Raw genomic sequence first — 14,403 nt, forward strand, 5'->3', positions numbered from 1 at the left:
CATCATTTCATCTGCATACATTGATATGAGCAATCCCTAGAGGTGAACCGAATACAGCACTGTGCATGATGCTGACGAAGTTGGGCTGGTAGGGGTTCTATAGCAATCACAAAGAGGAGCGGCGACAGCAGACAGCCTTCCGTTGTTCCTCTCGTTATAATGATTAGCTCTGAGATTTGGCCATTTAACCCAATTCTCGCTGTGCATGTGGTATATAATAGTTGAATTTGCTTTAAGAAAACGGGACTTAGCCCCATGCAGGTTAGCAATGTGAAAATTAATTTCCACTCAAGAGAATCAAACGCCTTAGTGGCGTCCAATAGGGCTGAAATGGCTTGAACATATGGAGCTAGATAATGTAGAAGAGCGAAGAGAGTACGAAGATTGTGTGCCGTCGAGCGGTCAGGTTTAAATCCCGATTGGTCAGGAAGTGCTCTTAGTGGGAGAAGTGGATACAGACTGTTTGCCTGTAGCTTTCCCTAAATCTTGGCATCCAAGTTCATTAAGGAAAGCGGGCGGTACAAGTCTGGCTGTGTAGGGTCTTTGTCTGGTTTGATCAGGGTTATTATTGTAGCTTCACGCATAGTCTGTTTCAACAGTCCAGTCTCTTGTACTTCCTGGTACTCCTGTAAAAGTCGTGGTGCTAGGATATCTGCATATTCCTTATAAAAGGCTTTAGTCAGTCCATCGATGCATGGGGCCTTATCTCCTAGCATACTGTTTATTACTTCTCTAATGTCATCTGCTGTGAATGGTACATTCATATATTTGCAGTGCCTTCAGTTAAACCATACTAGTGCTAGTGTGTCCAGGTATTCTATAATGTCGGTCATTGGCCTGTCTGTCTAGAAGGTGTATAGAGTCTGGTAAAATTGTGTCATAGTTTGTGGTATTTCTGGTTGTGTGTGTGAAGGTGGTGCATCGTGAAGGTGGAGTTCAGCTTTGTATGCCGAGCCTCTTGGCATGCGCAGGAGGCCAGCCAGTGTTTTCCCTGGCCCTTCCCTGCCACATATCTGCGTGCTTGAGTGTATTTATGCTTATACTTAGTTACCCTTAAGGCCTCTTCCTGAAACGCTGTCAGTTTGTTTCTAATTTGTGCTAGTGTGATAAGAGCGGGTGTGGTGTAATATTTGCGCTCTAGGTCTCTGATCCCTCCCTCCAATCGTGCAATGATGTTTTGTATATCCCTAAGCAGTTCCGCCTTCAATGCTATACTATCTCCTTGGGTTACCACTTTAATGGCCTCCCAGAGAGTTCTCGGAGAGTCCACCGTGCCTTCATTTACTGTGAATCGCCAGCTGAAGGGCTGGATGTACGGTTTGGGTATGTGTAGCTTGAGTTGCACGGTGCGTGATCCAAGAATGTGCGTTGATGATGCTTAGCTTCGGCAACCCAGGCGTGTAGGTCTTTGGTGGTGAGAAAGTAGTCCAGCCTAGACCATGCGTTGTGATGGTGTTTTATGCAGGTCCCTTCCTTGTCATTCTTGTGCAGTGCCCTCCAGGAATCTATGAGCTGGTGTTCTTTGTTGATATCTTTCAGCACTGATCCTGCCTGTGGGTGATGTGTCAGGGACACCCTTATTCTGTCTGCTACTGAGGATAGGACCACATTAAAATCTCCTCCCCATAGTATTGCTGCATCCCCCAATGTCTGGATCTCATGCCAAATTTGATGAAAAAAGTCAGGGCTATCTGAGTTAGGGGCCATATATGTTAACGATTACTATCGGGCTGTTATATAGTTCACCTTTCACCAGAATGTATTTCCCTTCCTTATCTATTATTGTTTTGTGGGTTTTCCACTGTAGGCCTTTTCGTATCAAGACTGCTACCCCACAAGAATATTTTGAGTAGCCTCAGTCAAATATCTCTCTCCATCTTTTGTTTTTCAATGTAGCGGCCAATATGCTTGTCAAGTGTGTCTCTCGTAATAAACAAATATCCACTCCATGTCTGGTCAGTTAGGAGTGTGCCTTCTGGTTTTTCTATGATCATTCAACCCCCGTATATTTAAGGTAAGGAATGTAAGCGTATTCATGGCATTGCTATATAGTGTGTATAAGACTTTGAGAGTGCATCAGCCATAAGTCCGGTCTGTTTCCTTGCATTTCTGCATTTTTATAGTATAACCTGGATATCTTGCAGTGTGTGTGTATGTGTGTGTGTGTGTATAGGCATTTATATAGCGCACTACTTACCCGGAGGGTCCCAAGGCGCTTCGACCGCTGCGAAACCCTTCCTGGCTTCCCTGAGAGATGGTCCCTTAATGGGTATCTCCAGGGTGAGACCAGGCATCCCCGGCAGTCTGGTGGGCCCGTTAGTGAAGATGAGGCAAGCTAATGCCCAGAGTTGCCGAGTGTGAACGCTGATCAGAGTGGGCACCGAGGCGAGAGAATTATCGAGTCCGCTGACCCTGGTCCAGAAACCTGCCGCGCCGGGAATCGAACCCTGGTCCCGGGCCGTCCTCTGCTCTCGGGTCTGCCGCCTCTAACCAGTGAGCCACACTACTTCACTACAGTACTGGCTGCATTGGTGTGCATGTATGTTCGTGCGATTTCCTCCATCGTTTGCATACGTCAAGTACAGGTTGCTACGGTAACATATAACAATTAACTCCCTTCCACCTCCCCCCTCCCACAACAACACCCCAATCAGGCTGTGCTCCTCCCTTTGTCCATCCAACTAACATAAACAAAACTCCTAAACGTTTGGAGTTGTCGGGAATCATCCCTCAGGGATGCGTGGGGCCACCAGAAAACTCCCCTGCCAGTTTCCGCAGGTTAGTCTAGCACTCAATGTATGACCTGGGGTCTATAATCACATGTGTCTCCCCATTGCATCTTAGAAGTGACTTCGCTGCTTTCTCCCCCAAAGTACTCGGAACCCAACCCGGCAAGTTGCATACATATTGTCTTTTTCAATGTCTTTATCTACTTTAAGGCGTCAAATATATAACAGCCCACTTATCAGCGTGTTCATGAGCCTGTGCCTTTGCTCCTTTAGATCCGTCATTATTGCTGAGGTGTTGTTTGTGTGTTCGTCTGTTGCCGATTTTCGCTGTTTTTGATCTTTAGCCATCTGCTTGACATAGTTCAAAGCCGCTTTTGCATCTGTAAAAAAGGTGGATCTACCGTGGCCGTGGATTTTGAGCTTAGCTGGATAGATCAAAGCATATTTGGTACGAAGTTGTTGGAGTATCTATTTGGCCAGGATGAATTCTCTGCGTGCAGCCTGAACTTGTAATGTAAAGTCTGGGTATAGTGATATCCCATTGCCCTGGTATTTAAGGGATCCCCGTTCTCTGGCCTACCTTAAGATCAAGTCCCAATCATGATAATTCAGAACCCGTGCCAAGATTGGTCATGATATTTACAACAAGGGGTGGTGAGGGACAGAGTCTCTGAATTAAACAGAATACTCTCACCCAGTCAAGAGATCAGGGCTAGATCCAACACCGTTTTTTAGCTCACTGCACCATCCCAGTTTCAGAACCTGGCTGTATGCAAATTAGTCTGTTCCTGTCCCAGTGCATGCTGGGAACAGGGCAAACCAAACTACAAAAGCCAATTCTTACACTGGGAAGGAAACAAGCTACCGGGGACCGGTTTCTGGCATTTCAGCCGTCTTCGGCCCGGCTTGCTTGAATCCTGATGGTGCAATGAGCAAGGGACTCACATCTGAGTATACCCTTCCACGCTTAGGGTGGACAAAAATATCTACCGTGGCCGTGGATTTTGAGCTTAGCTGGATAGATCAAAGCATATTTGGTACGAAGTTGTTGGAGTATCTATTTGGCCAGGATGAATTCTCTGCGTGCAGCCTGAACTTGTAATGTAAAGTCTGGGTATAGTGATATCCCATTGCCCTGGTATTTAAGGGATCCCCGTTCTCTGGCCTACCTTAAGATCAAGTCCCAATCATGATAATTCAGAACCCGTGCCAAGATTGGTCATGATGGCGCTCCTGGTGGTGCCTTGGGGCCAATGTCCGATGTGCACATTTTATTAAAAACATTTTGGATTGGTCGGACCCAAACAGCTCATTTAGCTTATTTTCTACTCACTTCTTCATATTTGGTATGTCTGTTGATTCAGGAATTCCTGTGATGCATATATTTCTCCTGCGCTATCAGGCCTCTAAATCTTCGTTCTTGTTTTTATAATGTTTAACACGGCGTCCATTTGTTGCATTTTGTCGCGCTTCCCCGTTTGTCCGTCTTCTGCCTCTGATACTCTCGTCTCCAGGGCTTCCAGGGCTTCCAGGCGTTTTTCATGTTTTTCTACTCTTTGCGCTATTCTATCCATGCGCTCAGCTAGAGTGTCCATTTTAGAGTCTATCCCTTCTAGGCTAGTTTTGAGGTCTTTGAACATGGCACGGATATCTTCGTCTGTTACTGGGCCAGCAGCTGCATCCTCTGCATTTTCTGGTGCAATGTTGTCTCCTTTAGTTTGTTTGCTTGTTTTCTTGTCAAAGGTGAGCCGAGATTGTCAAGTGTCAGGTTCCCCATTTTCACTACAGCTATGAGTTGACCTTCTTAGAAAGCCTCTACCAGTCTCCCTGCGCGGCGCCTGATCTTGTTGCAGTTTTTTTCCACGGTGTTTGCTGGTGGCGGCACAACTTGTTCTTGACTGTGTGCCTCCTCCAGTGATGGGCTGTGTTAGCACCCCCCAAAAGTGGTGCCAGGTGACCACCTGTACTCACTTATATTTTGATTGGCCGCTGTCCCACCACCTGTGTGGTCACCTCCGCTCCCCACCTTGGTGGCTCTTGCATTGCGCTTCTGTTTGTCGTCATCAACTCGCACAGTCTGAGTTTGCATGGGGATGTATTCTGCTTTGCTATATAGCTGTTGCCTCCATAGTTCAGCAGGTTTTGTTTATGTCCTCACTCAGTTGTTAGTCCTGCTGCATGTCCCAGTGTGGTGTGTGTTCATTAAGATTGTGGCCGCTCAAGTGGTTGTTCTGTTTATAGGGTCCAGTATGCGTTTTGCGTATTTAGATCCTCAGTTATGGATCTGGTTCTCTCCTGCCTCTGAGGGCCTCCTGCTGCTTAATGCGTCTCTGCTCCCTTTCTACAAAATGGCAGCGTGTCTGTCATAGAACGGCCCGATTATCGATGCGCTCCTCTTTTGCTGTGCTTGTGTAATGCTTGTTCCGTGCTTAGTTAGCACTGTGTTTCCTTGCGACTTTGTGGAATGCCATCTCTGGCGAGGACATTTTGTTGGTGTCCAGTCTCTCAGAGCATGCGGCTCCAACGGTGCTGCCCAGCTCCTCGTTATGTTTTTGTTGACACCGCTGCTACTGGTTTCAGTGTTGGTTTGGCATGGTGAGTGTGGTATTTAAGTTATTTTTACAAGTAGGCTGCTAAGATGTGGGGCAGCCCCCCCAGACCCGCTGTGTCATTTTGTCTTTCTCTCCGGTAGATTTCCCGCCGCCTCCCCTGCGCCATAAAATTAAATCACTCACCACCTTTTGTTGTTAAGATGACTGGTGGCTGTTGAAATGTTGCTTTGGGCCATTGCGTCTGAACTGCGGTGTTCTGTGCCCATGTGGCGAACACCACTTCTGTCTCCTGGCACCTCCCGCCTCCACCGTGGGTCCGGCGACCCCTTGATTCCCCGGCTTCTGCCTCTTGGCCGCGTGACTAGGCCGCTTCTAGTCGCTGAGTGTTCTTCAGCTTTTATTTCAACAGTGCAATTGCGCGGCGCCCATCCACCTCAGCGATGTTTTTCCTACTGGGTTGGGCTCCGAGTTCCGATTTTTCCACATCTTATGTTCGGATAATTTGCAGATATTGGGCTCGGCCGGCAGAGCCGCCTTAGAGTGCGGCCATCTTGCTGCTCAGCATAGCCACGCTCCCCTATGTTTAATATAGTTATTGTTGTTGTTGCCTGCAGTGCTGGCACAATTAGTGCTTCAATGCTAAAATATATCTCTGTGGTTTGTTCAGAGCACTGTAATGTTTTGTCATGAGGTGGGACCAATTGAGATTGTGACAATGCTGCTTTGTCTCCTGTTGATGTTGGAGCTACATCGCCGACTGGTAATCATGCATGAGATGATGATGCACCATGATCACCTGGACACCTAAACATAAAGTCAACTTTCATGAATTTGTCTTTAAACTGCTCTTGTTTTGAATTAATTTGCCACTTTTGAACACCGCTTAAAGACTTTCTTAGCTTTTTGCTCAATTCTTTGAGTAAAATGTAATTGTAGAAAGTCAATGTTGTAGTAGAGTGCACAACAATGAAGGTAGTAGTAAGAATATTTTGTGTACACCACAAAGATTGTAATTGTGGGTTTTGTTCCACCAATAGTGCCTAAAAAGAAAGGTAGCTTAACATACCATACCAACTATTGATGTAAAGAGTTGAAGTAAGGGATACTTGAAGGCAGGCACTGGAGGAATGGATGCAAGAAGGTGAGTACTTAAGGAAGAGATACAAGAAGGAAATAGCAGATGGAACGGGATTGAGGAGGTAATCACTCAACAGTTGGATGAGGATGGTGATAGCCAAGAATGCAGGAGTTCAGGCAGATGCAAGAAGGCATGAACTGAATGGACGGCTGCAAAGAGGCAGGAGCTAAAAAACTGAGCCAAGAAAACATCCATTCCTCCAGTGCCTGCCTTCAAGTATCCCTTCTTTGTAGCAGGCACATTAACCCTGCTCTTTGTGGGTGGCAGGAGTGCCCATGTGAGTGCACGGAGATTGATGCAACAGTGTGAGAGTAGGGACTGGAAGGTGAGTGAGGTGAGCATATGAATTTTTCTGCAGGCGTAATTGCAGAGTTTATTTCAGTGCATACTATTTTAATTCAGAGCAACGACCATTTAAACACCAGGATTTGAACACATAACCTTTAAAGCAAGAGACAGAGACATTAACCACTAGGACACAGTGACTCATGAGTGATATGCATGAAAACATTATATGACATTCAAATCAAACATTCCAGTGCATGCAGTGCCATTGGTTAGAGTTCCCCTGTGTTGACATCATTGACAGTGTTTTTATTTTTTATTTTTACTTTATTTGGGTGAATAAGCATTACTGGTTATGCATTTGAGTACACAATTATTGCAAAGAACCATAGTTATGGATGAGACAGCATTGCAAGTTAGCGATGTTCCGCATATCAATATTTACAAATACTGGGCATTGGAATGACATACATGATTGATCTATCATAATTCACTGTGTCACACCAGCATAAATGTCCGTATCTACGTTTTCCACTTTAGCGAGATTGGTTGCAAAAGAGTGTGTTACAGTGGTATCAGGGGTTCGGTTATCTTTGGCAGTCTGCTGTAGATATGTCACAAAGGGAACCCATATGTCATGTGGCCTGCTCGCCGGTGCATTAGGTGCCAGTATTCGCTTAAGTGAGTCTGACAAAGTGCAGCATCCGCCAGCCAGGCTTTTGACGAGGGTGCCGGATCCCGGCCCCAGTGGATTGCTACCCTGCGTCAGGCCATATCATCAGCATTACAACCAGTTATGGGTTAGAATCTGGAATCTCCTTGACATACCCCAAGAGACAAATCATAGGGTCTAATGCCAGAGTGTCTGTGGTGATGTCACTCATACATCACTCCAGAAGGATACGATTGATGGGGCACGGCCAGGCTAGGTGTACAAATTATGCATTGGGAGCGGTGCATCTCACGTCGTTAGTGTCTGCAGTCAGGACCATTTTGTAGAGAGCTGTAGGTGCATGGTACAGTCTGTGTAAATATTTGAAATGTATAAGGTATAAGCGGTAGTTGGGAGAGAGTTTTTGAGACTGATTGCAGCTATACAGCCACTGTTCAGGCGTGGGGTTGTCTCCCAGATCGGACTTCCAGACGAGACGTGCCCGTTCAGTGTCAACTGCTGAGGCAGCGAGAGTCAATGTGTATAGCCTGGTAATGAGTTTGCGTGGAGAAGTGGCAGTGTGAATGTATTCTAGTGTAGCGCTCAGGGCTGGGGATTGGGGATGGAGTCATTCACGTCCGATTTGTAGCTCTGATCTGATAGTATAGTAGTTTATCTAGTTGAGGCCCATTTTCCCGGAGGGGGACAATTTGACCATTGGGATACAGATCGGCTTTGCTGCTGATGCCTAGTGCTGCCGTGCGACGTGCCATGCCAAACGTCTGCAGCGGAGGGAAGGAGGAGTTATTTGCCAGTTGCATTGCTGTAGCATATAGAGTCTTAACTCTTGTGTGTCTACGAATCCCATCTCAGGCCCACCGCATGCATTCTACCATGTCCATTTAATCCTTTGGTGCTGCGTAAGGAATGAATATAGCCATCTGCAGTGCCCATGGCGAGGCAAGGTCAGTCTCAATCGTAACGTGTGGTTGGAATGGTATGGGATGCAGCCAAAATTGGAGAAAGCTGGCCTGAGCCGAGTATGAGTAGAGTTTAAAATTTGGGGTTCCCTTCCCACCACGAGACTAGGGTAGTGTTAGTGTGTCGTAAGCTATCTGTGGTTGACGTCCCGCCCAGAAGGGCAAGATCATATTGGAGCGCAGTCTCTGAAAAAAGTGAGATGTAAGCGGCATCTGAATGTTTAAAAACAGGTATAGGAATTTAGGTAGGATCACCATTTTGGGGATTGCAACTCTGCCCACAAGGGAGAGTGGGAGGGTTTTCCATATAGACATTTTTACTCAAGCTAGTCTATTGCTTTGCCATAGTTAGCACTCCACAGCTCTCCTGCATCCCTCGTGAGCCAAATGCCCAGATATGTGGTCGGGCCAGCTGCCACTGTATCGGGTATTCCGTGCGGAAGGGGTGGGTTGCGTCTGTTAAGGGAAACAGGATTGACTTCTCCCAAATGAACTGTACCCCAGAGTAACCACTGAAATGTATAACTTCTCTGGTCATGGGGCTAAGTTTTTTGAGGTTCACAAATAAAAAGTGCCACATCATCTGCATACATAGATGTTACCAGACCGTGGTATAAGAACCCTATGCCCCTCTGCGTGTGATGTTGCTGCAGCCACGCTGTGAGAGGCTCCATGTCAATGGCAAAACGCATAGGAGACAGAGGGCAGCCTTGTCTGTATATAGGTTTGGTGAGTTGACCGTTTAAATGGATTTGTGCCACTACAACGTGTATACCAGCTTAATTTTACTAATGAAGGATGGACTGAGCCCCAGGCGGCGATGCAGGGCAAAGAAGAAAGGCCATTCTAAAGAGTTGAATGCCTTAGTACCATTTAAGAAGATGGCAACTGCTGGCAAATCGTGTATAATAGAAAAAATGGTCCACAGATTGTGCGAAGTGGCACGACCAGGGAAAAAAACAGATTGATCTGGGTGAGCAATAAGAGACATGAGTGGGAGAAGGCGGTTGGCGAGCAGTTTTGCATGAATCTTATTATCCGTATTGTTTAATGAGAGTGGGCGATAAGAGTCGCAAGATTCAGGAGGTTTCCCAGGCTTAAGCAAGAGCGCAATTAATGCCTCGCGGAGAGTAGTTGGAAAGTGCCCAACTCAACGGATTCATTATACAATGCGACGAGGTGTGGGATGGGGATGAGCGCGTATTCTTTAGAAAAGGCTGCTGTTAGCCCATCTGCACCAAGGGTCTTGTTGCTGGGAAGACCTGAGATCACTTTTGCAACTTTCTTAGTAATGAAGGGTTCGTCCAGGTATTTTTGATGCGCATCACCGAGCCATAGCAGCTCAATAGTGTTGAAATATTGTGATCAGAAGGAGTCTCAGCACCGACAGGGTATACATTAGAATAAAAGAAAGAGATTTTGTCAAGTATGCCTTGAGGGGTCATGATTTTGCCCCCACTGTCATCATGTACGGAAACATCCTGTACAATGGCGTCCCAGCTTATACTCTTCGACGTCTACAGCTGGTACAGAACCAGGCGGCACGCCTTATTTATAGCCTCCCTAAGTTCCATCATGCCACCTCTGTATTAAAGAACTTGCACTGGCTGCCCATTAGGGAGAGGGCTCTTTTCAAACTGGGCTACACTGCGTTCCAGGCCCGAGCTGGAACTGCCCCAGCCTTCATAAACTCGGCAATCTCCAGCTATACACCTGCTAGAGAGCTCCGCTCCTCTTCCCAGTCCCTCCTCTCCGTCCCTCGCTTCAGGAAGATGAGGATGGGGGGGTGAAGTTTGCGGTCCTTGGCCCTATCTTTTGGAACTCCCTCCCTCCCAATGTTTGATCTATCCCACACTATTCTGACTTCCGTAAAGCCTTAAAAACCTACCTCTTCCTGCGAGCATTCCCAGCCTAGTCCTTCCACCGCTGTTATTTGGGTTCAATAAGTCCTTAGCGCCAAGAAACCGCTAGGTAAAAGCGCGCTCTACAAATGTTTTTAAATTCAAATTTAAATTCAAATGTAGCTCTGTAATATAGGAGGAAGCATGGGGCTTCCTTAGCAAATGTGTTAAGGTCCTTACCGGGCAGGGTCTCTCACCATACCGGTGCACTTGAATTTCCGAATGGTATTCGGTCACTTTTAGGCATATGTCAGCTAAAAGAGAAGGGGAGGGGTTGCTGCTGTAATTTAAATCAGGTTGTTCGAGTTCCACCTCTAGCCTCTCCAGGGTACCCCTAAGGGATGTGAAGACCCCAGATGGACTCGCTATACACTCACCTCCGATCACGATTTTAAATGTTTCCCAGAGGGTAGAAGGGAATCCACATAGCCGACGTTTAATTAAAAAACGTAATTCTAGCCCCATAGAGCTCTTCTCGGAATGCTGTATCACGAAGCGCATAATGGGGAAAGCACCATGCAAACATGCATTTAGGCATGTCTGGGAGTCGGATAGTCAGGAGCACCGGTGAGTGACCCGATAATGTTCACCCAAGATGTGAAGTGGAAGTGATCCACTCTAGCATATCGTGGGTGATGAATCACAGATCAATATGGGACCAGGAATTGTAAGTGGTGAAAATGCAAGTACCTTCATGCTTCTCAGGGTATTGGTGTCTCCAGCTGTCAATAAAGCAGTTGTCCTGTATTACTGGGTGCAGCACAGCAGCAACCTGTGGGTGGCATGTTCTTGGGTCAGAACGGTCAAGAATGTTGTGTGGGGCAATGTCTCCACCCCATAATAATGGGAGTGGGCCAAAAGAGGAGATAAGGTTTCAAACATGGATATGAAATTCTGGACAGTCCATGTTTGGGCCATAGACAACAGCAAGGATCACAGGTTGGGTATATAGAGGGCCAGTGATAACCACATAGCGACCTTCAGTATCTGTAATGGTGTGAGCAGGGCACCATGGTAGGCCCTTTCTAATCAATATCGCACCACCCTGGCGTAATTGGAATAAAAGGAAGAAAAGGTTTTGCCTCTGTGTCTCAACTTGAGCCTGGCATCATTCTGGACTGTCAGGTGTGTCTCCTGGAGAAAGTGAATATCGGTTTTATGTCTGGTAAGATAAGCATGCATGAGACAGGCTTTTCCAAAGTCGTTCATACCTCTGATGTAACACGTCATGAGTGTTAGCTCAGTCATTAGGTCGGTGCAAGGCTGTCATGTGCAAATTACCATGAACAATCACCTTGGTGACAACAGTAGGTGCAAGGAAGAATGTAATGTGTGTACTTTCAAATGCTCTTCCAACAAGGAGTACATGGAAAGAGATGCAATTATGAAACATTTTAAACAATAATGCGATTGTGGCATGCATTTCTGCAAAAAGCCCCCCACCAACTCCAACCCCTCAATATGGTTGAGTCATAACCCTCCTAGTGCCCAGGGAACCCCAACTTGGCCAACACAAAATTGTGGTGGGAATAATCCCAATGGGGTATGTGGGCTCAGCCAGGGATGCCCAAACAGTGAGGCAGTATGGCCAAGCATGGCTAAGTCAAGCAAGGGGAGAAGATAAGGGTAACTTGAGCAAAGAGAAGGGAGTGGCCCTGGCACAACAATTACTCAGAAAAAGTAGACAAACACTGCAAGAACAAACAAGGCTAATCAAGGACCGACATGGTTAGAGTCAGTCATTCTCACTTGCGCGGTCTTCCTCGGAAGGCAACTGACGATTGCGGGAACTTGGTTTTTGGAGTTGCTTGGCAAACACCAGGGCAGTTTTGGGGTCCGTAAAGTAGCAGGGTTTATTTCCAGAGTCTATGCGCCGCTTAGCCAGGTACAGGAGTGCATATGACACATGGAGTTGCTGGAGGAGGCGCTTAGCAGGGAGAAAGTCTCTGCTGGCTATCTGCACAAATATGGTGAAATCTGAATAGAAGGACAGTTGGCTGCCTTGATATCAGACCTCCCCAGCTCTCACGCCCTGCGAAGTACCGCATCACAGTCACAATAATTAAGTAGGCGGGCCACTTTTGGCCTTACTGGGGCCCCAGGAGGGGAATGTGGGCCAAGCGATCTGTGTGTGCAACAATAAAAAAAGTCCGACAGGGACTCTCCAAGCAGTTCTCTCAATAGTTTTTCCAGGTAAGTTTCCATTTTGTTGATGGTGGTGGATTCGGGAAGGCCAACAATGCAAATGTTGTTCCTATGGGAACGAGATTCAAGGTCTTCATTTTTGGTGCAAATAGGTTCAAGCATCTTGTCCATTTTAAGGAGTTGTTGTTTGTCTGCCACCCCAGCATAGTCAAGATCTGACACTCTCGCCTCGAGCTGAGCGATGTGGGCGTCATGCGAATCTAGTCATTGGTTTACCTGGTCCAGGCGGGAAGTGAGGTTATCAATCTTCGCATCAATTGTTATGAGAATGTATTTTACCTCGAGGAGCAAGGGGCGGATGCTGTCATCTTGGGCCCCCCTGGCCCCAGTCTGTGTGGTGCGCTCCCCAGAATCCTGAGATGACTCCTCCGGCCTGCCAGCCCTTCGGCCTCAAAGGTGAGTCTGGATTGCTTTGCCTCAGCCTTCCCCATGATGGATGACCAGCTGAGACAACAGGCCGTGCAGCCATGGAATCATCAAGCAGCAGGAGTTGCTCTTGTTCAACCAGCAAGGGGAGAACACATGAGTGGCCAACTGGGTCCCTGCAAGGCCGTCAGCAGGCAACTACAAGATGACGGGTAGGGGGAGTGGCGATGTAGCATTCGTACAGATCGCCTGGAATTTGGCCAGAGGGGAGGACAATTGGCGCAAGCCTCCAGGCCAGGGGGATAGGCAGTGATTGCTTCCATGCCAATCTTCAGACCTCACAAGTGGGGTGAGCCCTTCTATTTCAATAAGCATATACCGCAGCCCGGGATTAGAGGACAGGGATGGCAGCAGGGCGGTCAGGCTGGGGTAAGACATAGAAGTCAATTTAGTACCATTCTGTCGGCAAGCCCACCGGCGGCTCAGTGATGGGAAGGATGGGCCAGCAGAGGAATGCAAAGGGAAGGATGCGCCAGCAGAGAAATGCAAAGGAGAAAGGAGCAGGCCAGGTGAGTGGCCACCGAACAGGCGACAAGCAGATCAGTGCACTGGTGCGTGCTTCCACATTGTGCAGTTACTCTCTGAGACACAGAGAGAATTTATCTAATCAGCCTACAGGACTGTGATTCCCACCTCCTCCTTTCCTTACCAGGTGTTTGGTGCAGTGTTGGGTAAAGCACAGGCCTTCTATACAGTCCTCCGGGCCGACCCAACCAGGGCCTAAGAAGAAGAGGCCTTGGCCGGGCGGTGGGATCGCGCCCTCTGTGCAGGCTGCTCAGCGGTAGGGGGTCAGGACTCATTCGGGTACACGAGCTGCGCCCCTCAGAGACCCCGCAGCAGTCTCAATCACGGCCAGGCCGGGGCCCCAACTGGAGGAGAACAAACAGAGACTGGGGCACGACCACAGCGTGCAGGCCAATGGAGGATAGGCCGCGCGGGTCTGGCAGGAAGCCGCACGACCCCAGGTAAGATGGTGGCCTACAGGATTCCGTTAGCGGTGGTTTCGGCGTGGGCAGCCATCCAAATGTCGAGATGCGCAGTGGATGCCTGGAATGCCTCAGAGCCAGGGCACACTATTGAGCAAGTCGAGCCCTCTTGCTCAAGCAGGATAGCACAGGATTATTTGCTCAGCCGGCAAAGCTTGCCTAAGGTGCAGCCATCTTGCCCCTCAGTGTAGACTTGGATGAAAGAATTCATGGTTAGTGATGGGCCTATTTAAGTGAGATTGCAGATTGAGCAGTGAGGGTGACAGGTGAGTGAAGTGTGACATGGGTGCAGTGTGAGTAGTATGCTAGTATGACTGCAGGGTGAGGTACAGGGTGAAGAGCACAAGTGCTTTGCGAGTGCAAAGTGATGACTGTGAGTACATGGTGAACGGGTGAATGGTGTTAGTGCATGGTGATCAGTGTGAGTGCATTGTGATTGCTGTGAGTGAAGGATGAGCGTGAAAGTGAAGGGCCAGAATGAGGAGTGAGTTGTCTGAATGCAGGGTGAATTCACAGACACTTGAAGTAATTCAGCTTGTTATAATCAGG

This window comes from Lissotriton vulgaris, chromosome 12 (genome assembly GCF_964263255.1).
Source record: "Lissotriton vulgaris chromosome 12, aLisVul1.2, whole genome shotgun sequence".
In the NCBI taxonomy this organism is placed as follows: Eukaryota; Metazoa; Chordata; class Amphibia; order Caudata; family Salamandridae; genus Lissotriton; species Lissotriton vulgaris.